The sequence below is a fragment of the Macaca fascicularis genome, chromosome 10 (assembly GCF_037993035.2).
Source record: "Macaca fascicularis isolate 582-1 chromosome 10, T2T-MFA8v1.1".
In the NCBI taxonomy this organism is placed as follows: Eukaryota; Metazoa; Chordata; class Mammalia; order Primates; family Cercopithecidae; genus Macaca; species Macaca fascicularis.
Window position 1 is genome coordinate 51292584 of NC_088384.1, and position 24658 is coordinate 51317241.

Here is a 24658-nt window from a genome sequence, read left to right on the forward strand (position 1 = left end):
CCTTGCCTGCCCTGGTCCTGCCTTGGCCGTACTCTAGCTTTGACCCTGCGCTGGCCCTACCTTGGCCTTCACCCTAGCCTTGCCTGGGCACTGTGCTGGACCTGGCCATAGCACAGACCTGGTTGTGGCCCTGGCCCTGCCATGGCCCTGTCCCAGACCCTAGCCCTGCCAGGTACCTGTCCTGGCCCTGCTCTGGGCCTGGCTTTGTCCTTGGTTCTTAGATGACCCTGGCCCTGCCCCTGCCCTTGCCCTGGCACTGGCCTTGGACATGTCCGTGGTCCTAACCCCGGCCCTGCCCTGGAGCTGTCACTGTCTTGGCCCTGCCTTGGCCCTGGCCCTGGCCCTGGCCCTGGCCCTGCCACAGCCATAGACCTGCCCTGGTTGGTCATGCCCTGCCTTTACCCAGTGCTACCCTGGGCCTGCTCCACCCTGCCCTGGCTCTGCCCTGCCTTTGGCCCCGCCCTGACCCCGCCTTGGCCCTCACACTGGCCCTAGTGCAAACCTGGTCCTTGCTCTGGCCTTGGCCCGGCATTGACCATTGCTCCTGACCCTGGTCGTGCCATGGCCCTGGCTCTGCCAATGATCCTGACAGTCCTGGCCCTGGCCCTGTCTTGGCCCTGTCCTGGCCCTGGCCCTGGCCTGACCCTGGCCCTGAAGTGGATTTGAAGGGATCCTGTCCCTGATTTAATCTTGCTCTGCCTTCGCCCGTCCCTCTCCTGGCCCTACCATGGGCCTGCCCCTTCCCTGGCTCTGCCCTGGTCTTGTGCTTACCCTGAGCGAGAACTTGACCCTGCCCCAGCCTTGTCCCAGACCTGGCCATGGCCCTGCCCCTGCCCTGGGCCGGCGCTGGCACTGGCATGGACCCTGTACCTGGCTCTTGGCTACTTAAGGCCATACCCTGGCCCAGCCCTCCTCCTGACCCTGTCCTGGCCCTAATTTGCCCTGGCCCTATCCTGGCATGCTATTCTGGCCCCACCCCAGACCCTGTCTCTGTCCTGGCTCTAGCTAAGTTGGCTATGGCCGTGTTCCTGACATTGCCCTTTCCTGGTCCTGGCCCTGGCCCTGGCCCTGCCCCGGCCCTGGTCTGAACCCCGGCCCTGCAATGGACCTGCCTTGGCCCTGCCTATACCCTGCCTCTGGCCCTACCTCTGCCCTGGCCATACCCTTGCCCTGGCCTGGACTCTGATCCTGGTCCTTGTCCTGCCACAGCTGTGGCCCTGGCCCTGCCCTGCCTGTACCCTGTTCTATCCTGGGCTGGCCCTGCCGTTGTCTGGTCTTGTTATTGCCCTGCCCTAGCCTGCCTTGCTTGTGCCCAAGATCTGCCCTGGCCTTTGCTCTTGTCTTGGTTCTAGCACTGAGTCAGCCCTGGACCTTCCCTGACCTTGCCTCAGCCCTGGCACTGCCCTGGCCTTGCCTTGGCATTTGCCCTACTCTCTCTAATGCCTGGCTCTGGTCCTGCCTTGCTCTGCGCTTGTTCTGTCCTGGCACAGCCCTGGCCCTGGCCCTGGTTCTGCCCTTATGCAGGCCTGACCCTGCCACTGCTCTGGCTTTGACCTGGACTGTGGCCATACAGTGACCCTGCCTTGACCCTTTCCTGGCCCTGGCCTGGAACGTGGCCCTGCCAAGGACTCGCCCTGGCTCTGTCATGGCCCTGGCGTTTTCTTGGATTTGGATGTGTCCTGTCCCTTATTTGCCCCAGCCCTTCCCTGGCTCTGCCCTTCCACTTCTCTGGGGTAGGGGGACAGGGTCAGGACCAGGCCAGGGCAGGGTCAGGACCAGGGTAGGGCTTTGGTAAGGCCTGAAGATGGGAAGGGCCAGGGCAGCGGCAGGGCCAGGGAAGGGTGTTAAGTTGAGGCTCTTAATGCTACCACCCCTCGCATCTTTCTCTAGGCTTTTGTGGCTTTGCCCGCCCAGCTGCTCTGTGCCAGGAGGAGGAGGAGACACCTGGAGCCTGAGACACCACGGCTTGCCTCGCTGAGGGTGGGTGGCAGTGACGGAGACTGCAGCGTGCTGGAACGGTAGGAGAGTGACCACGCTAGGAGGTCAGGCGGCTGCAGCCAGGGTTGGGGGTGAGGCTTACAGCGATGGCCGGGCTGCGGCAGTGGCTAGGTGGTAGAAGCCTTGTAGGGTGGGCTGTTGCATTGGCAATGGGCCTGGTTTTGCCCTGCCACTGCCGTGGACCTGGCCCTGTACTGCCCTGCCTTGCCCTGGCCCTGCCCTACTGTTACCTGGACTGTCTCGGCCCTGCCCTGCTCCGATCCCATCCTGGTTTTGCCTTTGCACTGGCCTTTCCCTGAACCTGTGCTGGCCCGGCCTTGGCTCTGGCCCTGCCTCTTGTCCTGACCCTGGTCCTGTCATGGCACTGGCCCTGCTAGTGGTCATGGTCCTGCTCCTGTTCTGGCCTTGACCTGGCCTTGGACGTGTCCTGGCCCAGATTTGTTCTGGCCCTGCCTTGGCCCATCCCTGCCCTGGCCCCACCGTGGCCCTGCGTGTTGTGCCCTCTCCTGGCACTGACTTTGCCCTGTCATGGCACAGTGGTGCCATTGACCTGCCTTGCACTGCCCTGGTTGTGCCCTGGCCCTGCCTGGCACTGGCCTCTCCCTGGATCTGCTCTGACCCTGCCTTGGCCTTTGCCCTGTCCTCACTATGTCCTGGCCCTGGCCTTGTTCTGGCTTAGCCCGGGCCCTGGCCCTAGCCCTGGTCCTACTGTATCCCTGGCCTTGCCCTTATCCAGACCCTGCCCCTGCCTCTGCCCTGGCCCTGGCCTGGAACCTGGTCCTGTCAAGGACTTGCCCCGACTCTGCCATGGCCCTGGCCCTGCTCTGCCTTGGTCCTGGCCCTGACCCAGACCCTTTCCTGGCTGTGCCCTGGCCATGGCCTTTCCTTGGCCCTGAGTTGGCAGTGGTCTGCCCCTGGTCTTGCCACCACCTTACCCTGCCATGCACTGGATGTGTCATCAGCCTGCCCTGGCCCTACCTTGTCCCTCACCCTAGTCTTCGCTAGGCCCTGCTCTGGACCTGGCCCTAGCCCAGACCTGGCCCTGACCCTGGCCCTGGCCTTTGTCCTTCATAGCCCTGGGCCTGAAATGGACTTGGAGGTGTCCTGGCCCTGGAGTGACCTGGCTCTGCCTTGGCCTGTCCTTGCCCTGCCCCTACCATCAGCTTGCCCTGTTCTGCCCTGTCCTAGTACTGACCCGGCTGTGTCATTGCCCTGCCCTACCCTGCCTTGGCTGTGCCCTGGCTCGATTCCGGCCCTGGCCCCGCCCTGTGCATGCCATGACACTACCTCAGCCTTGGCACTAGCCTGGTCCTTTCCTGGCATCAGCCCTGCTCTTTCTATGGACCGCCTTTTGTCGTGTCCTGCGCTGGCCATTCCATGCCCTGCCCTGCCCTGACTCAGCCCTGGCCTTGGCATTGCCCTTGGTCCTGCCATATTTCTTGCCCTGTCCCTATCCTGGCCTTGGCCCTGACCCTTACCTTGCTCTGGCCCTGCCCTTGCCCTTACGCAGCCCCTGGCCCTGTCATGGACCTGCCCTGGACCTGTCCTGGCCCTGGCCCTGCCGTGCTTCAGACCTTGCCCTGTTTCTCCCCTGGCCCTGACCGTGAAATGCCTGGCCCTACCCTGGCCTTGCACTGCCCTGGCCCTTGCCCTGACTCTGGTCCTGTCACTGGAAAAGCCCCAGCCCTGTTGCTCGTCTTCCCATGGCCCAGACCCTGCCTTGGCCCTGCCCTGACACTGTCCTGGACGCTGGCTGTGCCAAGAACCTGCACTGTTGTTGCCCTTGTTTTGCTCCTGTCCTGAACCTGGTCCTGCCCAGGCCATGGCCATGGCCCTGTCCCTGCCCTGGCTGTTCCCTGGCCCTGCTCAGGTCTTGGCACTGTCCCGGCCCTGCCCTGCCTTGGCCCTATGCTTTCCTGGCCCTGCCTTGCCTGCCCTGGTCCTGCCTTGGCCGTACTCTAGCTTTGACCCTGCGCTGGCCCTACCTTGGCCTTCACCCTAGCCTTGCCTGGGCACTGTGCTGGACCTGGCCATAGCACAGACCTGGTTGTGGCCCTGGCCCTGCCATGGCCCTGTCCCAGACCCTAGCCCTGCCAGGTACCTGTCCTGGCCCTGCTCTGGGCCTGGCTTTGTCCTTGGTTCTTAGATGACCCTGGCCCTGCCCCTGCCCTTGCCCTGGCACTGGCCTTGGACATGTCCGTGGTCCTAACCCCGGCCCTGCCCTGGAGCTGTCACTGTCTTGGCCCTGCCTTGGCCCTGGCCCTGGCCCTGGCCCTGGCCCTGCCACAGCCATAGACCTGCCCTGGTTGGTCATGCCCTGCCTTTACCCAGTGCTACCCTGGGCCTGCTCCACCCTGCCCTGGCTCTGCCCTGCCTTTGGCCCCGCCCTGACCCCGCCTTGGCCCTCACACTGGCCCTAGTGCAAACCTGGTCCTTGCTCTGGCCTTGGCCCGGCATTGACCATTGCTCCTGACCCTGGTCGTGCCATGGCCCTGGCTCTGCCAATGATCCTGACAGTCCTGGCCCTGGCCCTGTCTTGGCCCTGTCCTGGCCCTGGCCCTGGCCTGACCCTGGCCCTGAAGTGGATTTGAAGGGATCCTGTCCCTGATTTAATCTTGCTCTGCCTTCGCCCGTCCCTCTCCTGGCCCTACCATGGGCCTGCCCCTTCCCTGGCTCTGCCCTGGTCTTGTGCTTACCCTGAGCGAGAACTTGACCCTGCCCCAGCCTTGTCCCAGACCTGGCCATGGCCCTGCCCCTGCCCTGGGCCGGCGCTGGCACTGGCATGGACCCTGTACCTGGCTCTTGGCTACTTAAGGCCATACCCTGGCCCAGCCCTCCTCCTGACCCTGTCCTGGCCCTAATTTGCCCTGGCCCTATCCTGGCATGCTATTCTGGCCCCACCCCAGACCCTGTCTCTGTCCTGGCTCTAGCTAAGTTGGCTATGGCCGTGTTCCTGACATTGCCCTTTCCTGGTCCTGGCCCTGGCCCTGGCCCTGCCCCGGCCCTGGTCTGAACCCCGGCCCTGCAATGGACCTGCCTTGGCCCTGCCTATACCCTGCCTCTGGCCCTACCTCTGCCCTGGCCATACCCTTGCCCTGGCCTGGACTCTGATCCTGGTCCTTGTCCTGCCACAGCTGTGGCCCTGGCCCTGCCCTGCCTGTACCCTGTTCTATCCTGGGCTGGCCCTGCCGTTGTCTGGTCTTGTTATTGCCCTGCCCTAGCCTGCCTTGCTTGTGCCCAAGATCTGCCCTGGCCTTTGCTCTTGTCTTGGTTCTAGCACTGAGTCAGCCCTGGACCTTCCCTGACCTTGCCTCAGCCCTGGCACTGCCCTGGCCTTGCCTTGGCATTTGCCCTACTCTCTCTAATGCCTGGCTCTGGTCCTGCCTTGCTCTGCGCTTGTTCTGTCCTGGCACAGCCCTGGCCCTGGCCCTGGTTCTGCCCTTATGCAGGCCTGACCCTGCCACTGCTCTGGCTTTGACCTGGACTGTGGCCATACAGTGACCCTGCCTTGACCCTTTCCTGGCCCTGGCCTGGAACGTGGCCCTGCCAAGGACTCGCCCTGGCTCTGTCATGGCCCTGGCGTTTTCTTGGATTTGGATGTGTCCTGTCCCTTATTTGCCCCAGCCCTTCCCTGGCTCTGCCCTTCCACTTCTCTGGGGTAGGGGGACAGGGTCAGGACCAGGCCAGGGCAGGGTCAGGACCAGGGTAGGGCTTTGGTAAGGCCTGAAGATGGGAAGGGCCAGGGCAGCGGCAGGGCCAGGGAAGGGTGTTAAGTTGAGGCTCTTAATGCTACCACCCCTCGCATCTTTCTCTAGGCTTTTGTGGCTTTGCCCGCCCAGCTGCTCTGTGCCAGGAGGAGGAGGAGACACCTGGAGCCTGAGACACCACGGCTTGCCTCGCTGAGGGTGGGTGGCAGTGACGGAGACTGCAGCGTGCTGGAACGGTAGGAGAGTGACCACGCTAGGAGGTCAGGCGGCTGCAGCCAGGGTTGGGGGTGAGGCTTACAGCGATGGCCGGGCTGCGGCAGTGGCTAGGTGGTAGAAGCCTTGTAGGGTGGGCTGTTGCATTGGCAATGGGCCTGGTTTTGCCCTGCCACTGCCGTGGACCTGGCCCTGTACTGCCCTGCCTTGCCCTGGCCCTGCCCTACTGTTACCTGGACTGTCTCGGCCCTGCCCTGCTCCGATCCCATCCTGGTTTTGCCTTTGCACTGGCCTTTCCCTGAACCTGTGCTGGCCCGGCCTTGGCTCTGGCCCTGCCTCTTGTCCTGACCCTGGTCCTGTCATGGCACTGGCCCTGCTAGTGGTCATGGTCCTGCTCCTGTTCTGGCCTTGACCTGGCCTTGGACGTGTCCTGGCCCAGATTTGTTCTGGCCCTGCCTTGGCCCATCCCTGCCCTGGCCCCACCGTGGCCCTGCGTGTTGTGCCCTCTCCTGGCACTGACTTTGCCCTGTCATGGCACAGTGGTGCCATTGACCTGCCTTGCACTGCCCTGGTTGTGCCCTGGCCCTGCCTGGCACTGGCCTCTCCCTGGATCTGCTCTGACCCTGCCTTGGCCTTTGCCCTGTCCTCACTATGTCCTGGCCCTGGCCTTGTTCTGGCTTAGCCCGGGCCCTGGCCCTAGCCCTGGTCCTACTGTATCCCTGGCCTTGCCCTTATCCAGACCCTGCCCCTGCCTCTGCCCTGGCCCTGGCCTGGAACCTGGTCCTGTCAAGGACTTGCCCCGACTCTGCCATGGCCCTGGCCCTGCTCTGCCTTGGTCCTGGCCCTGACCCAGACCCTTTCCTGGCTGTGCCCTGGCCATGGCCTTTCCTTGGCCCTGAGTTGGCAGTGGTCTGCCCCTGGTCTTGCCACCACCTTACCCTGCCATGCACTGGATGTGTCATCAGCCTGCCCTGGCCCTACCTTGTCCCTCACCCTAGTCTTCGCTAGGCCCTGCTCTGGACCTGGCCCTAGCCCAGACCTGGCCCTGACCCTGGCCCTGGCCTTTGTCCTTCATAGCCCTGGGCCTGAAATGGACTTGGAGGTGTCCTGGCCCTGGAGTGACCTGGCTCTGCCTTGGCCTGTCCTTGCCCTGCCCCTACCATCAGCTTGCCCTGTTCTGCCCTGTCCTAGTACTGACCCGGCTGTGTCATTGCCCTGCCCTACCCTGCCTTGGCTGTGCCCTGGCTCGATTCCGGCCCTGGCCCCGCCCTGTGCATGCCATGACACTACCTCAGCCTTGGCACTAGCCTGGTCCTTTCCTGGCATCAGCCCTGCTCTTTCTATGGACCGCCTTTTGTCGTGTCCTGCGCTGGCCATTCCATGCCCTGCCCTGCCCTGACTCAGCCCTGGCCTTGGCATTGCCCTTGGTCCTGCCATATTTCTTGCCCTGTCCCTATCCTGGCCTTGGCCCTGACCCTTACCTTGCTCTGGCCCTGCCCTTGCCCTTACGCAGCCCCTGGCCCTGTCATGGACCTGCCCTGGACCTGTCCTGGCCCTGGCCCTGCCGTGCTTCAGACCTTGCCCTGTTTCTCCCCTGGCCCTGACCGTGAAATGCCTGGCCCTACCCTGGCCTTGCACTGCCCTGGCCCTTGCCCTGACTCTGGTCCTGTCACTGGAAAAGCCCCAGCCCTGTTGCTCGTCTTCCCATGGCCCAGACCCTGCCTTGGCCCTGCCCTGACACTGTCCTGGACGCTGGCTGTGCCAAGAACCTGCACTGTTGTTGCCCTTGTTTTGCTCCTGTCCTGAACCTGGTCCTGCCCAGGCCATGGCCATGGCCCTGTCCCTGCCCTGGCTGTTCCCTGGCCCTGCTCAGGTCTTGGCACTGTCCCGGCCCTGCCCTGCCTTGGCCCTATGCTTTCCTGGCCCTGCCTTGCCTGCCCTGGTCCTGCCTTGGCCGTACTCTAGCTTTGACCCTGCGCTGGCCCTACCTTGGCCTTCACCCTAGCCTTGCCTGGGCACTGTGCTGGACCTGGCCATAGCACAGACCTGGTTGTGGCCCTGGCCCTGCCATGGCCCTGTCCCAGACCCTAGCCCTGCCAGGTACCTGTCCTGGCCCTGCTCTGGGCCTGGCTTTGTCCTTGGTTCTTAGATGACCCTGGCCCTGCCCCTGCCCTTGCCCTGGCACTGGCCTTGGACATGTCCGTGGTCCTAACCCCGGCCCTGCCCTGGAGCTGTCACTGTCTTGGCCCTGCCTTGGCCCTGGCCCTGGCCCTGGCCCTGGCCCTGCCACAGCCATAGACCTGCCCTGGTTGGTCATGCCCTGCCTTTACCCAGTGCTACCCTGGGCCTGCTCCACCCTGCCCTGGCTCTGCCCTGCCTTTGGCCCCGCCCTGACCCCGCCTTGGCCCTCACACTGGCCCTAGTGCAAACCTGGTCCTTGCTCTGGCCTTGGCCCGGCATTGACCATTGCTCCTGACCCTGGTCGTGCCATGGCCCTGGCTCTGCCAATGATCCTGACAGTCCTGGCCCTGGCCCTGTCTTGGCCCTGTCCTGGCCCTGGCCCTGGCCTGACCCTGGCCCTGAAGTGGATTTGAAGGGATCCTGTCCCTGATTTAATCTTGCTCTGCCTTCGCCCGTCCCTCTCCTGGCCCTACCATGGGCCTGCCCCTTCCCTGGCTCTGCCCTGGTCTTGTGCTTACCCTGAGCGAGAACTTGACCCTGCCCCAGCCTTGTCCCAGACCTGGCCATGGCCCTGCCCCTGCCCTGGGCCGGCGCTGGCACTGGCATGGACCCTGTACCTGGCTCTTGGCTACTTAAGGCCATACCCTGGCCCAGCCCTCCTCCTGACCCTGTCCTGGCCCTAATTTGCCCTGGCCCTATCCTGGCATGCTATTCTGGCCCCACCCCAGACCCTGTCTCTGTCCTGGCTCTAGCTAAGTTGGCTATGGCCGTGTTCCTGACATTGCCCTTTCCTGGTCCTGGCCCTGGCCCTGGCCCTGCCCCGGCCCTGGTCTGAACCCCGGCCCTGCAATGGACCTGCCTTGGCCCTGCCTATACCCTGCCTCTGGCCCTACCTCTGCCCTGGCCATACCCTTGCCCTGGCCTGGACTCTGATCCTGGTCCTTGTCCTGCCACAGCTGTGGCCCTGGCCCTGCCCTGCCTGTACCCTGTTCTATCCTGGGCTGGCCCTGCCGTTGTCTGGTCTTGTTATTGCCCTGCCCTAGCCTGCCTTGCTTGTGCCCAAGATCTGCCCTGGCCTTTGCTCTTGTCTTGGTTCTAGCACTGAGTCAGCCCTGGACCTTCCCTGACCTTGCCTCAGCCCTGGCACTGCCCTGGCCTTGCCTTGGCATTTGCCCTACTCTCTCTAATGCCTGGCTCTGGTCCTGCCTTGCTCTGCGCTTGTTCTGTCCTGGCACAGCCCTGGCCCTGGCCCTGGTTCTGCCCTTATGCAGGCCTGACCCTGCCACTGCTCTGGCTTTGACCTGGACTGTGGCCATACAGTGACCCTGCCTTGACCCTTTCCTGGCCCTGGCCTGGAACGTGGCCCTGCCAAGGACTCGCCCTGGCTCTGTCATGGCCCTGGCGTTTTCTTGGATTTGGATGTGTCCTGTCCCTTATTTGCCCCAGCCCTTCCCTGGCTCTGCCCTTCCACTTCTCTGGGGTAGGGGGACAGGGTCAGGACCAGGCCAGGGCAGGGTCAGGACCAGGGTAGGGCTTTGGTAAGGCCTGAAGATGGGAAGGGCCAGGGCAGCGGCAGGGCCAGGGAAGGGTGTTAAGTTGAGGCTCTTAATGCTACCACCCCTCGCATCTTTCTCTAGGCTTTTGTGGCTTTGCCCGCCCAGCTGCTCTGTGCCAGGAGGAGGAGGAGACACCTGGAGCCTGAGACACCACGGCTTGCCTCGCTGAGGGTGGGTGGCAGTGACGGAGACTGCAGCGTGCTGGAACGGTAGGAGAGTGACCACGCTAGGAGGTCAGGCGGCTGCAGCCAGGGTTGGGGGTGAGGCTTACAGCGATGGCCGGGCTGCGGCAGTGGCTAGGTGGTAGAAGCCTTGTAGGGTGGGCTGTTGCATTGGCAATGGGCCTGGTTTTGCCCTGCCACTGCCGTGGACCTGGCCCTGTACTGCCCTGCCTTGCCCTGGCCCTGCCCTACTGTTACCTGGACTGTCTCGGCCCTGCCCTGCTCCGATCCCATCCTGGTTTTGCCTTTGCACTGGCCTTTCCCTGAACCTGTGTTGGCCCGGCCTTGGCTCTGGCCCTGCCTCTTGTCCTGACCCTGGTCCTGTCATGGCACTGGCCCTGCTAGTGGTCATGGTCCTGCTCCTGTTCTGGCCTTGACCTGGCCTTGGACGTGTCCTGGCCCAGATTTGTTCTGGCCCTGCCTTGGCCCATCCCTGCCCTGGCCCCACCGTGGCCCTGCGTGTTGTGCCCTCTCCTGGCACTGACTTTGCCCTGTCATGGCACAGTGGTGCCATTGACCTGCCTTGCACTGCCCTGGTTGTGCCCTGGCCCTGCCTGGCACTGGCCTCTCCCTGGATCTGCTCTGACCCTGCCTTGGCCTTTGCCCTGTCCTCACTATGTCCTGGCCCTGGCCTTGTTCTGGCTTAGCCCGGGCCCTGGCCCTAGCCCTGGTCCTACTGTATCCCTGGCCTTGCCCTTATCCAGACCCTGCCCCTGCCTCTGCCCTGGCCCTGGCCTGGAACCTGGTCCTGTCAAGGACTTGCCCCGACTCTGCCATGGCCCTGGCCCTGCTCTGCCTTGGTCCTGGCCCTGACCCAGACCCTTTCCTGGCTGTGCCCTGGCCATGGCCTTTCCTTGGCCCTGAGTTGGCAGTGGTCTGCCCCTGGTCTTGCCACCACCTTACCCTGCCATGCACTGGATGTGTCATCAGCCTGCCCTGGCCCTACCTTGTCCCTCACCCTAGTCTTCGCTAGGCCCTGCTCTGGACCTGGCCCTAGCCCAGACCTGGCCCTGACCCTGGCCCTGGCCTTTGTCCTTCATAGCCCTGGGCCTGAAATGGACTTGGAGGTGTCCTGGCCCTGGAGTGACCTGGCTCTGCCTTGGCCTGTCCTTGCCCTGCCCCTACCATCAGCTTGCCCTGTTCTGCCCTGTCCTAGTACTGACCCGGCTGTGTCATTGCCCTGCCCTACCCTGCCTTGGCTGTGCCCTGGCTCGATTCCGGCCCTGGCCCCGCCCTGTGCATGCCATGACACTACCTCAGCCTTGGCACTAGCCTGGTCCTTTCCTGGCATCAGCCCTGCTCTTTCTATGGACCGCCTTTTGTCGTGTCCTGCGCTGGCCATTCCATGCCCTGCCCTGCCCTGACTCAGCCCTGGCCTTGGCATTGCCCTTGGTCCTGCCATATTTCTTGCCCTGTCCCTATCCTGGCCTTGGCCCTGACCCTTACCTTGCTCTGGCCCTGCCCTTGCCCTTACGCAGCCCCTGGCCCTGTCATGGACCTGCCCTGGACCTGTCCTGGCCCTGGCCCTGCCGTGCTTCAGACCTTGCCCTGTTTCTCCCCTGGCCCTGACCGTGAAATGCCTGGCCCTACCCTGGCCTTGCACTGCCCTGGCCCTTGCCCTGACTCTGGTCCTGTCACTGGAAAAGCCCCAGCCCTGTTGCTCGTCTTCCCATGGCCCAGACCCTGCCTTGGCCCTGCCCTGACACTGTCCTGGACGCTGGCTGTGCCAAGAACCTGCACTGTTGTTGCCCTTGTTTTGCTCCTGTCCTGAACCTGGTCCTGCCCAGGCCATGGCCATGGCCCTGTCCCTGCCCTGGCTGTTCCCTGGCCCTGCTCAGGTCTTGGCACTGTCCCGGCCCTGCCCTGCCTTGGCCCTATGCTTTCCTGGCCCTGCCTTGCCTGCCCTGGTCCTGCCTTGGCCGTACTCTAGCTTTGACCCTGCGCTGGCCCTACCTTGGCCTTCACCCTAGCCTTGCCTGGGCACTGTGCTGGACCTGGCCATAGCACAGACCTGGTTGTGGCCCTGGCCCTGCCATGGCCCTGTCCCAGACCCTAGCCCTGCCAGGTACCTGTCCTGGCCCTGCTCTGGGCCTGGCTTTGTCCTTGGTTCTTAGATGACCCTGGCCCTGCCCCTGCCCTTGCCCTGGCACTGGCCTTGGACATGTCCGTGGTCCTAACCCCGGCCCTGCCCTGGAGCTGTCACTGTCTTGGCCCTGCCTTGGCCCTGGCCCTGGCCCTGGCCCTGGCCCTGCCACAGCCATAGACCTGCCCTGGTTGGTCATGCCCTGCCTTTACCCAGTGCTACCCTGGGCCTGCTCCACCCTGCCCTGGCTCTGCCCTGCCTTTGGCCCCGCCCTGACCCCGCCTTGGCCCTCACACTGGCCCTAGTGCAAACCTGGTCCTTGCTCTGGCCTTGGCCCGGCATTGACCATTGCTCCTGACCCTGGTCGTGCCATGGCCCTGGCTCTGCCAATGATCCTGACAGTCCTGGCCCTGGCCCTGTCTTGGCCCTGTCCTGGCCCTGGCCCTGGCCTGACCCTGGCCCTGAAGTGGATTTGAAGGGATCCTGTCCCTGATTTAATCTTGCTCTGCCTTCGCCCGTCCCTCTCCTGGCCCTACCATGGGCCTGCCCCTTCCCTGGCTCTGCCCTGGTCTTGTGCTTACCCTGAGCGAGAACTTGACCCTGCCCCAGCCTTGTCCCAGACCTGGCCATGGCCCTGCCCCTGCCCTGGGCCGGCGCTGGCACTGGCATGGACCCTGTACCTGGCTCTTGGCTACTTAAGGCCATACCCTGGCCCAGCCCTCCTCCTGACCCTGTCCTGGCCCTAATTTGCCCTGGCCCTATCCTGGCATGCTATTCTGGCCCCACCCCAGACCCTGTCTCTGTCCTGGCTCTAGCTAAGTTGGCTATGGCCGTGTTCCTGACATTGCCCTTTCCTGGTCCTGGCCCTGGCCCTGGCCCTGCCCCGGCCCTGGTCTGAACCCCGGCCCTGCAATGGACCTGCCTTGGCCCTGCCTATACCCTGCCTCTGGCCCTACCTCTGCCCTGGCCATACCCTTGCCCTGGCCTGGACTCTGATCCTGGTCCTTGTCCTGCCACAGCTGTGGCCCTGGCCCTGCCCTGCCTGTACCCTGTTCTATCCTGGGCTGGCCCTGCCGTTGTCTGGTCTTGTTATTGCCCTGCCCTAGCCTGCCTTGCTTGTGCCCAAGATCTGCCCTGGCCTTTGCTCTTGTCTTGGTTCTAGCACTGAGTCAGCCCTGGACCTTCCCTGACCTTGCCTCAGCCCTGGCACTGCCCTGGCCTTGCCTTGGCATTTGCCCTACTCTCTCTAATGCCTGGCTCTGGTCCTGCCTTGCTCTGCGCTTGTTCTGTCCTGGCACAGCCCTGGCCCTGGCCCTGGTTCTGCCCTTATGCAGGCCTGACCCTGCCACTGCTCTGGCTTTGACCTGGACTGTGGCCATACAGTGACCCTGCCTTGACCCTTTCCTGGCCCTGGCCTGGAACGTGGCCCTGCCAAGGACTCGCCCTGGCTCTGTCATGGCCCTGGCGTTTTCTTGGATTTGGATGTGTCCTGTCCCTTATTTGCCCCAGCCCTTCCCTGGCTCTGCCCTTCCACTTCTCTGGGGTAGGGGGACAGGGTCAGGACCAGGCCAGGGCAGGGTCAGGACCAGGGTAGGGCTTTGGTAAGGCCTGAAGATGGGAAGGGCCAGGGCAGCGGCAGGGCCAGGGAAGGGTGTTAAGTTGAGGCTCTTAATGCTACCACCCCTCGCATCTTTCTCTAGGCTTTTGTGGCTTTGCCCGCCCAGCTGCTCTGTGCCAGGAGGAGGAGGAGACACCTGGAGCCTGAGACACCACGGCTTGCCTCGCTGAGGGTGGGTGGCAGTGACGGAGACTGCAGCGTGCTGGAACGGTAGGAGAGTGACCACGCTAGGAGGTCAGGCGGCTGCAGCCAGGGTTGGGGGTGAGGCTTACAGCGATGGCCGGGCTGCGGCAGTGGCTAGGTGGTAGAAGCCTTGTAGGGTGGGCTGTTGCATTGGCAATGGGCCTGGTTTTGCCCTGCCACTGCCGTGGACCTGGCCCTGTACTGCCCTGCCTTGCCCTGGCCCTGCCCTACTGTTACCTGGACTGTCTCGGCCCTGCCCTGCTCCGATCCCATCCTGGTTTTGCCTTTGCACTGGCCTTTCCCTGAACCTGTGCTGGCCCGGCCTTGGCTCTGGCCCTGCCTCTTGTCCTGACCCTGGTCCTGTCATGGCACTGGCCCTGCTAGTGGTCATGGTCCTGCTCCTGTTCTGGCCTTGACCTGGCCTTGGACGTGTCCTGGCCCAGATTTGTTCTGGCCCTGCCTTGGCCCATCCCTGCCCTGGCCCCACCGTGGCCCTGCGTGTTGTGCCCTCTCCTGGCACTGACTTTGCCCTGTCATGGCACAGTGGTGCCATTGACCTGCCTTGCACTGCCCTGGTTGTGCCCTGGCCCTGCCTGGCACTGGCCTCTCCCTGGATCTGCTCTGACCCTGCCTTGGCCTTTGCCCTGTCCTCACTATGTCCTGGCCCTGGCCTTGTTCTGGCTTAGCCCGGGCCCTGGCCCTAGCCCTGGTCCTACTGTATCCCTGGCCTTGCCCTTATCCAGACCCTGCCCCTGCCTCTGCCCTGGCCCTGGCCTGGAACCTGGTCCTGTCAAGGACTTGCCCCGACTCTGCCATGGCCCTGGCCCTGCTCTGCCTTGGTCCTGGCCCTGACCCAGACCCTTTCCTGGCTGTGCCCTGGCCATGGCCTTTCCTTGGCCCTGAGTTGGCAGTGGTCTGCCCCTGGTCTTGCCACCACCTTACCCTGCCATGCACTGGATGTGTCATCAGCCTGCCCTGGCCCTACCTTGTCCCTCACCCTAGTCTTCGCTAGGCCCTGCTCTGGACCTGGCCCTAGCCCAGACCTGGCCCTGACCCTGGCCCTGGCCTTTGTCCTTCATAGCCCTGGGCCTGAAATGGACTTGGAGGTGTCCTGGCCCTGGAGTGACCTGGCTCTGCCTTGGCCTGTCCTTGCCCTGCCCCTACCATCAGCTTGCCCTGTTCTGCCCTGTCCTAGTACTGACCCGGCTGTGTCATTGCCCTGCCCTACCCTGCCTTGGCTGTGCCCTGGCTCGATTCCGGCCCTGGCCCTGCCCTGTGCATGCCATGACACTACCTCAGCCTTGGCACTAGCCTGGTCCTTTCCTGGCATCAGCCCTGCTCTTTCTATGGACCGCCTTTTGTCGTGTCCTGCGCTGGCCATTCCATGCCCTGCCCTGCCCTGACTCAGCCCTGGCCTTGGCATTGCCCTTGGTCCTGCCATATTTCTTGCCCTGTCCCTATCCTGGCCTTGGCCCTGACCCTTACCTTGCTCTGGCCCTGCCCTTGCCCTTACGCAGCCCCTGGCCCTGTCATGGACCTGCCCTGGACCTGTCCTGGCCCTGGCCCTGCCGTGCTTCAGACCTTGCCCTGTTTCTCCCCTGGCCCTGACCGTGAAATGCCTGGCCCTACCCTGGCCTTGCACTGCCCTGGCCCTTGCCCTGACTCTGGTCCTGTCACTGGAAAAGCCCCAGCCCTGTTGCTCGTCTTCCCATGGCCCAGACCCTGCCTTGGCCCTGCCCTGACACTGTCCTGGACGCTGGCTGTGCCAAGAACCTGCACTGTTGTTGCCCTTGTTTTGCTCCTGTCCTGAACCTGGTCCTGCCCAGGCCATGGCCATGGCCCTGTCCCTGCCCTGGCTGTTCCCTGGCCCTGCTCAGGTCTTGGCACTGTCCCGGCCCTGCCCTGCCTTGGCCCTATGCTTTCCTGGCCCTGCCTTGCCTGCCCTGGTCCTGCCTTGGCCGTACTCTAGCTTTGACCCTGCGCTGGCCCTACCTTGGCCTTCACCCTAGCCTTGCCTGGGCACTGTGCTGGACCTGGCCATAGCACAGACCTGGTTGTGGCCCTGGCCCTGCCATGGCCCTGTCCCAGACCCTAGCCCTGCCAGGTACCTGTCCTGGCCCTGCTCTGGGCCTGGCTTTGTCCTTGGTTCTTAGATGACCCTGGCCCTGCCCCTGCCCTTGCCCTGGCACTGGCCTTGGACATGTCCGTGGTCCTAACCCCGGCCCTGCCCTGGAGCTGTCACTGTCTTGGCCCTGCCTTGGCCCTGGCCCTGGCCCTGGCCCTGGCCCTGCCACAGCCATAGACCTGCCCTGGTTGGTCATGCCCTGCCTTTACCCAGTGCTACCCTGGGCCTGCTCCACCCTGCCCTGGCTCTGCCCTGCCTTTGGCCCCGCCCTGACCCCGCCTTGGCCCTCACACTGGCCCTAGTGCAAACCTGGTCCTTGCTCTGGCCTTGGCCCGGCATTGACCATTGCTCCTGACCCTGGTCGTGCCATGGCCCTGGCTCTGCCAATGATCCTGACAGTCCTGGCCCTGGCCCTGTCTTGGCCCTGTCCTGGCCCTGGCCCTGGCCTGACCCTGGCCCTGAAGTGGATTTGAAGGGATCCTGTCCCTGATTTAATCTTGCTCTGCCTTCGCCCGTCCCTCTCCTGGCCCTACCATGGCCCTGCCCCTTCCCTGGCTCTGCCCTGGTCTTGTGCTTACCCTGAGCGAGAACTTGACCCTGCCCCAGCCTTGTCCCAGACCTGGCCATGGCCCTGCCCCTGCCCTGGGCCGGCGCTGGCACTGGCATGGACCCTGTACCTGGCTCTTGGCTACTTAAGGCCATACCCTGGCCCAGCCCTCCTCCTGACCCTGTCCTGGCCCTAATTTGCCCTGGCCCTATCCTGGCATGCTATTCTGGCCCCACCCCAGACCCTGTCTCTGTCCTGGCTCTAGCTAAGTTGGCTATGGCCGTGTTCCTGACATTGCCCTTTCCTGGTCCTGGCCCTGGCCCTGGCCCTGCCCCGGCCCTGGTCTGAACCCCGGCCCTGCAATGGACCTGCCTTGGCCCTGCCTATACCCTGCCTCTGGCCCTACCTCTGCCCTGGCCATACCCTTGCCCTGGCCTGGACTCTGATCCTGGTCCTTGTCCTGCCACAGCTGTGGCCCTGGCCCTGCCCTGCCTGTACCCTGTTCTATCCTGGGCTGGCCCTGCCGTTGTCTGGTCTTGTTATTGCCCTGCCCTAGCCTGCCTTGCTTGTGCCCAAGATCTGCCCTGGCCTTTGCTCTTGTCTTGGTTCTAGCACTGAGTCAGCCCTGGACCTTCCCTGACCTTGCCTCAGCCCTGGCACTGCCCTGGCCTTGCCTTGGCATTTGCCCTACTCTCTCTAATGCCTGGCTCTGGTCCTGCCTTGCTCTGCGCTTGTTCTGTCCTGGCACAGCCCTGGCCCTGGCCCTGGTTCTGCCCTTATGCAGGCCTGACCCTGCCACTGCTCTGGCTTTGACCTGGACTGTGGCCATACAGTGACCCTGCCTTGACCCTTTCCTGGCCCTGGCCTGGAACGTGGCCCTGCCAAGGACTCGCCCTGGCTCTGTCATGGCCCTGGCGTTTTCTTGGATTTGGATGTGTCCTGTCCCTTATTTGCCCCAGCCCTTCCCTGGCTCTGCCCTTCCACTTCTCTGGGGTAGGGGGACAGGGTCAGGACCAGGCCAGGGCAGGGTCAGGACCAGGGTAGGGCTTTGGTAAGGCCTGAAGATGGGAAGGGCCAGGGCAGCGGCAGGGCCAGGGAAGGGTGTTAAGTTGAGGCTCTTAATGCTACCACCCCTCGCATCTTTCTCTAGGCTTTTGTGGCTTTGCCCGCCCAGCTGCTCTGTGCCAGGAGGAGGAGGAGACACCTGGAGCCTGAGACACCACGGCTTGCCTCGCTGAGGGTGGGTGGCAGTGACGGAGACTGCAGCGTGCTGGAACGGTAGGAGAGTGACCACGCTAGGAGGTCAGGCGGCTGCAGCCAGGGTTGGGGGTGAGGCTTACAGCGATGGCCGGGCTGCGGCAGTGGCTAGGTGGTAGAAGCCTTGTAGGGTGGGCTGTTGCATTGGCAATGGGCCTGGTTTTGCCCTGCCACTGCCGTGGACCTGGCCCTGTACTGCCCTGCCTTGCCCTGGCCCTGCCCTACTGTTACCTGGACTGTCTCGGCCCTGCCCTGCTCCGATCCCATCCTGGTTTTGCCTTTGCACTGGCCTTTCCCTGAACCTGTGCTGGTCCGGCCTTGGCTCTGGCCCTGCCTCTTGTCCTGACCCTGGTCCTGTCATGGCACTGGCCCTGCTAGTGGTCATGGTCCTGCTCCTGTTCTGGCCTTGACCTGGCCTTGGACGTGTCCTGGCCCAGATTTGTTCTGGCCCTGCCTTGGCCCATCCCTGCCCTGGCCCCACCGTGGCCCTGCGTGTTGTGCCCTCTCCTGGCACTGACTTTGCCCTGTCATGGCACAGTGGTGCCATTGACCTGCCTTGCACTGCCCTGGTTGTGCCCTGGCCCTGCCTGGCACTGGCCTCTCCCTGGATCTGCTCTGACCCTGCCTTGGCCTTTGCCCTGTCCTCACTATGTCCTGGCCCTGGCCTTGTTCTGGCTTAGCCCGGGCCCTGGCCCTAGCCCTGGTCCTACTGTATCCCTGGCCTTGCCCTTATCCAGACCCTGCCCCTGCCTCTGCCCTGGCCCTGGCCTGGAACCTGGTCCTGTCAAGGACTTGCCCCGACTCTGCCATGGCCCTGGCCCTGCTCTGCCTTGGTCCTGGCCCTGACCCAGACCCTTTCCTGGCTGTGCCCTGGCCATGGCCTTTCCTTGGCCCTGAGTTGGCAGTGGTCTGCCCCTGGTCTTGCCACCACCTTACCCTGCCATGCACTGGATGTGTCATCAGCCTGCCCTGGCCCTACCTTGTCCCTCACCCTAGTCTTCGCTAGGCCCTGCTCTGGACCTGGCCCTAGCCCAGACCTGGCCCTGACCCTGGCCCTGGCCTTTGTCCTTCATAGCCCTGGGCCTGAAATGGACTTGGAGGTGTCCTGGCCCTGGAGTGACCTGGCTCTGCCTTGGCCTGTCCTTGCCCTGCCCCTACCATCAGCTTGCCCTGTTCTGCCCTGTCCTAGTACTGACCCGGCTGTGTCATTGCCCTGCCCTACCCTGCCTTGGCTGTGCCCTGGCTCGATTCCGGCCCTGGCCCCGCCCTGTGCATGCCATGACACTACCTCAGCCTTGGCACTAGCCTGGTCCTTTCCTGGCATCAGCCCTGCTCTTTCTATGGACCGCCTTTTGTCGTGTCCTGCGCTGGCCATTCCATGCCCTGCCCTGCCCTGACTCAGCCCTGGCCTTGGCATTGCCCTTGGTCCTGCCATATTTCTTGCCCTGTCCCTATCCTGGCCTTGGCCCTGACCCTTACCTTGCTCTGGCCCTGCCCTTGCCCTTACGCAGCCCCTGGCCCTGTCATGGACCTGCCCTGGACCTGTCCTGGCCCTGGCCCTGCCGTGCTTCAGACCTTGCCCTGTTTCTCCCCTGGCCCTGACCGTGAAATGCCTGGCCCTACCCTGGCCTTGCACTGCCCTGGCCCTTGCCCTGACTCTGGTCCTGTCACTGGAAAAGCCCCAGCCCTGTTGCTCGTCTTCCCATGGCCCAGACCCTGCCTTGGCCCTGCCCTGACACTGTCCTGGACGCTGGCTGTGCCAAGAACCTGCACTGTTGTTGCCCTTGTTTTGCTCCTGTCCTGAACCTGGTCCTGCCCAGGCCATGGCCATGGCCCTGTCCCTGCCCTGGCTGTTCCCTGGCCCTGCTCAGGTCTTGGCACTGTCCCGGCCCTGCCCTGCCTTGGCCCTATGCTTTCCTGGCCCTGCCTTGCCTGCCCTGGTCCTGCCTTGGCCGTACTCTAGCTTTGACCCTGCGCTGGCCCTACCTTGGCCTTCACCCTAGCCTTGCCTGGGCACTGTGCTGGACCTGGCCATAGCACAGACCTGGTTGTGGCCCTGGCCCTGCCATGGCCCTGTCCCAGACCCTAGCCCTGCCAGGTACCTGTCCTGGCCCTGCTCTGGGCCTGGCTTTGTCCTTGGTTCTTAGATGACCCTGGCCCTGCCCCTGCCCTTGCCCTGGCACTGGCCTTGGACATGTCCGTGGTCCTAACCCCGGCCCTGCCCTGGAGCTGTCACTGTCTTGGCCCTGCCTTGGCCCTGGCCCAGGCCCTGGCCCTGCCACAGCCATAGACCTGCCCTGGTTGGTCATGCCCTGCCTTTACCCAGTGCTACCCTGGGCCTGCTCCACCCTGCCCTGGCTCTGCCCTGCCTTTGGCCCCGCCCTGACCCCGCCTTGGCCCTCACACTGGCCCTAGTGCAAACCTGGTCCTTGCTCTGGCCTTGGCCCGGCATTGACCATTGCTCCTGACCCTGGTCGTGCCATGGCCCTGGCCCTGCCAATGATCCTGACAGTCCTGGCCCTGGCCCTGTCTTGGCCCTGTCCTGGCCCTGGCCCTGGCCTGACCCTGGCCCTGAAGTGGATTTGAAGGGATCCTGTCCCTGATTTAATCTTGCTCTGCCTTCGCCCGTCCCTCTCCTGGCCCTACCATGGCCCTGCCCCTTCCCTGGCTCTGCTCTGGTCTTGTGCTTACCCTGAGCGAGAACTTGACCCTGCCCCAGCCTTGTCCCAGACCTGGCCATGGCCCTGCCCCTGCCCTGGGCCGGCGCTGGCACTGGCATGGACCCTGGACCTGGCTCTTGGCTACTTAAGGCCATACCCTGGCCCAGCCCTCCTCCTGACCCTGTCCTGGCCCTAATTTGCCCTGGCCCTATCCTGGCATGCTATTCTGGCCCCACCCCAGACCCTGTCTCTGTCCTGGCTCTAGCTAAGTTGGCTATGGCCGTGTTCCTGACATTGCCCTTTCCTGGTCCTGGCCCTGGCCCTGGCCCTGCCCCGGCCCTGGTCTGAACCCCGGCCCTGCAATGGACCTGCCTTGGCCCTGCCTATACCGTGCCTCTGGCCCTACCTCTGCCCTGGCCATACCCTTGCCCTGGCCTGGACTCTGATCCTGGTCCTTGTCCTGCCACAGCTGTGGCCCTGGCCCTGCCCTGCCTGTACCCTGTTCTATCCTGGGCTGGCCCTGCCGTTGTCTGGTCTTGTTATTGCCCTGCCCTAGCCTGCCTTGCTTGTGCCCAAGATCTGCCCTGGCCTTTGCTCTTGTCTTGGTTCTAGCACTGAGTCAGCCCTGGACCTTCCCTGACCTTGCCTCAGCCCTGGCACTGCCCTGGCCTTGCCTTGGCATTTGCCCTACTCTCTCTAATGCCTGGCTCTGGTCCTGCCTTGCTCTGCGCTTGCTCTGTCCTGGCAAAGCCCTGGCCCTTGCTCTGGTTCTGCCCTTATGCAGGCCTGAACCTGCCACTGCTCTGGCTTTGACCTGGACCGTGGCCATACAGTGACCCTGCCTTGACCCTTTCCTGGCCCTGGCCTGGAACGTGGCCCTGCCAAGGACTCGCCCTGGCTCTGTCATGGCCCTGGCGTTTTCTTGGATTTGGATGTGTCCTGTCCCTTATTTGCCCCAGCCCTTCCCTGGCTCTGCCCTTCCACTTCTCTGGGGTAGGGGGACAGGGTCAGGACCAGGCCAGGGCAGGGTCAGGACCAGGGTAGGGCTTTGGTAAGGCCTGAAGATGGGAAGGGCCAGGGCAGCGGCAGGGCCAGGGAAGGGTGTTAAGTTGAGGCTCTTAATGCTACCACCCCTCGCATCTTTCTCTAGGCTTTTGTGGCTTTGCCCGCCCAGCTGCTCTGTGCCAGGAGGAGGAGGAGACACCTGGAGCCTGAGACACCACGGCTTGCCTCGCTGAGGGTGGGTGGCAGTGACGGAGACTGCAGCGTGCTGGAACGGTAGGAGAGTGACCACGCTAGGAGGTCAGGCGGCTGCAGCCAGGGTTGGGGGTGAGGCTTACAGCGATGGCCGGGCTGCGGCAGTGGCTAGGTGGTAGAAGCCTTGTAGGGTGGGCTGTTGCATTGGCAATGGGCCTGGTTTTGCCCTGCCACTGCCGTGGACCTGGCCCTGTACTGCCCTGCCTTGCCCTGGCCCTGCCCTACTGTTACCTGGACTGTCTCGGCCCTGCCCTGCTCCGATCCCATCCTGGTTTTGCCTTTGCACTGGCCTTTCCCTGAACCTGTGCTGGTCCGGCCTTGGCTCTGGCCCTGCCTCTTGTCCTGACCCTGGTCCTGTCATGGCACTGGCCCTGCTAGTGGTCATGGTCCTGCTCCTGTTCTGGCCTTGACCTGGCCTTGGACGTGTCCTGGCCCAGATTTGTTCTGGCCCTGCCTTGGCCCATCCCTGCCCTGGCCCCACCGTGGCCCTGCGTGTTGTGCCCTCTCCTGGCACTGACTTTGCCCTGTCATGGCACAGTGGTGCCATTGACCTGCCTTGCACTGCCCTGGTTGTGCCCTGGCCCTGCCTGGCACTGGCCTCTCCCTGGATCTGCTCTGACCCTGCCTTGGCCTTTGCCCTGTCCTCACTATGTCCTGGCCCTGGCCTTGTTCTGGCTTAGCCCGGGCCCTGGCCCTAGCCCTGGTCCTACTGTATCCCTGGCCTTGCCCTTATCCAGACCCTGCCCCTGCCTCTGCCCTGGCCCTGGCCTGGAACCTGGTCCTGTCAAGGACTTGCCCCGACTCTGCCATGGCCCTGGCCCTGCTCTGCCTTGGTCCTGGCCCTGACCCAGACCCTTTCCTGGCTGTGCCCTGGCCATGGCCTTTCCTTGGCCCTGAGTTGGCAGTGGTCTGCCCCTGGTCTTGCCACCACCTTACCCTGCCATGCACTGGATGTGTCATCAGCCTGCCCTGGCCCTACCTTGTCCCTCACCCTAGTCTTCGCTAGGCCCTGCTCTGGACCTGGCCCTAGCCCAGACCTGGCCCTGACCCTGGCCCTGGCCTTTGTCCTTCATAGCCCTGGGCCTGAAATGGACTTGGAGGTGTCCTGGCCCTGGAGTGACCTGGCTCTGCCTTGGCCTGTCCTTGCCCTGCCCCTACCATCAGCTTGCCCTGTTCTGCCCTGTCCTAGTACTGACCCGGCTGTGTCATTGCCCTGCCCTACCCTGCCTTGGCTGTGCCCTGGCTCGATTCCGGCCCTGGCCCCGCCCTGTGCATGCCATGACACTACCTCAGCCTTGGCACTAGCCTGGTCCTTTCCTGGCATCAGCCCTGCTCTTTCTATGGACCGCCTTTTGTCGTGTCCTGCGCTGGCCATTCCATGCCCTGCCCTGCCCTGACTCAGCCCTGGCCTTGGCATTGCCCTTGGTCCTGCCATATTTCTTGCCCTGTCCCTATCCTGGCCTTGGCCCTGACCCTTACCTTGCTCTGGCCCTGCCCTTGCCCTTACGCAGCCCCTGGCCCTGTCATGGACCTGCCCTGGACCTGTCCTGGCCCTGGCCCTGCCGTGCTTCAGACCTTGCCCTGTTTCTCCCCTGGCCCTGACCGTGAAATGCCTGGCCCTACCCTGGCCTTGCACTGCCCTGGCCCTTGCCCTGACTCTGGTCCTGTCACTGGAAAAGCCCCAGCCCTGTTGCTCGTCTTCCCATGGCCCAGACCCTGCCTTGGCCCTGCCCTGACACTGTCCTGGACGCTGGCTGTGCCAAGAACCTGCACTGTTGTTGCCCTTGTTTTGCTCCTGTCCCGAACCTGGTCCTGCCCAGGCCATGGCCATGGCCCTGTCCCTGCCCTGGCTGTTCCCTGGCCCTGCTCAGGTCTTGGCACTGTCCCGGCCCTGCCCTGCCTTGGCCCTATGCTTTCCTGGCCCTGCCTTGCCTGCCCTGGCCCTGCCTTGCCTGCCCTGGTCCTGCCTTGGCCGTACTCTAGCTTTGACCCTGCGCTGGCCCTACCTTGGCCTTCACCCTAGCCTTGCCTGGGCACTGTGCTGGACCTGGCCATAGCACAGACCTGGTTGTGGCCCTGGCCCTGCCATGGCCCTGTCCCAGACCCTAGCCCTGCCAGGTACCTGTCCTGGCCCTGCTCTGGGCCTGGCTTTGTCCTTGGTTCTTAGATGACCCTGGCCCTGCCCCTGCCCTTGCCCTGGCACTGGCCTTGGACATGTCCGTGGTCCTAACCCCGGCCCTGCCCTGGAGCTGTCACTGTCTTGGCCCTGCCTTGGCCCTGGCCCTGGCCCTGGCCCTGGCCCTGCCACAGCCATAGACCTGCCCTGGTTGGTCATGCCCTGCCTTTACCCAGTGCTACCCTGGGCCTGCTCCACCCTGCCCTGGCTCTGCCCTGCCTTTGGCCCCGCCCTGACCCCGCCTTGGCCCTCACACTGGCCCTAGTGCAAACCTGGTCCTTGCTCTGGCCTTGGCCCGGCATTGACCATTGCTCCTGACCCTGGTCGTGCCATGGCCCTGGCTCTGCCAATGATCCTGACAGTCCTGGCCCTGGCCCTGTCTTGGCCCTGTCCTGGCCCTGGCCCTGGCCTGACCCTGGCCCTGAAGTGGATTTGAAGGGATCCTGTCCCTGATTTAATCTTGCTCTGCCTTCGCCCGTCCCTCTCCTGGCCCTACCATGGGCCTGCCCCTTCCCTGGCTCTGCCCTGGTCTTGTGCTTACCCTGAGTGAGAACTTGACCCTGCCCCAGCCTTGTCCCAGACCTGGCCATGGCCCTGCCCCTGCCCTGGGCCGGCGCTGGCACTGGCATGGACCCTGTACCTGGCTCTTGGCTACTTAAGGCCATACCCTGGCCCAGCCCTCCTCCTGACCCTGTCCTGGCCCTAATTTGCCCTGGCCCTATCCTGGCATGCTATTCTGGCCCCACCCCAGACCCTGTCTCTGTCCTGGCTCTAGCTAAGTTGGCTATGGCCGTGTTCCTGACATTGCCCTTTTCTGGTCCTGGCCCTGGCCCTGGCCCTGCCCCGGCCCTGGTCTGAACCCCGGCCCTGCAATGG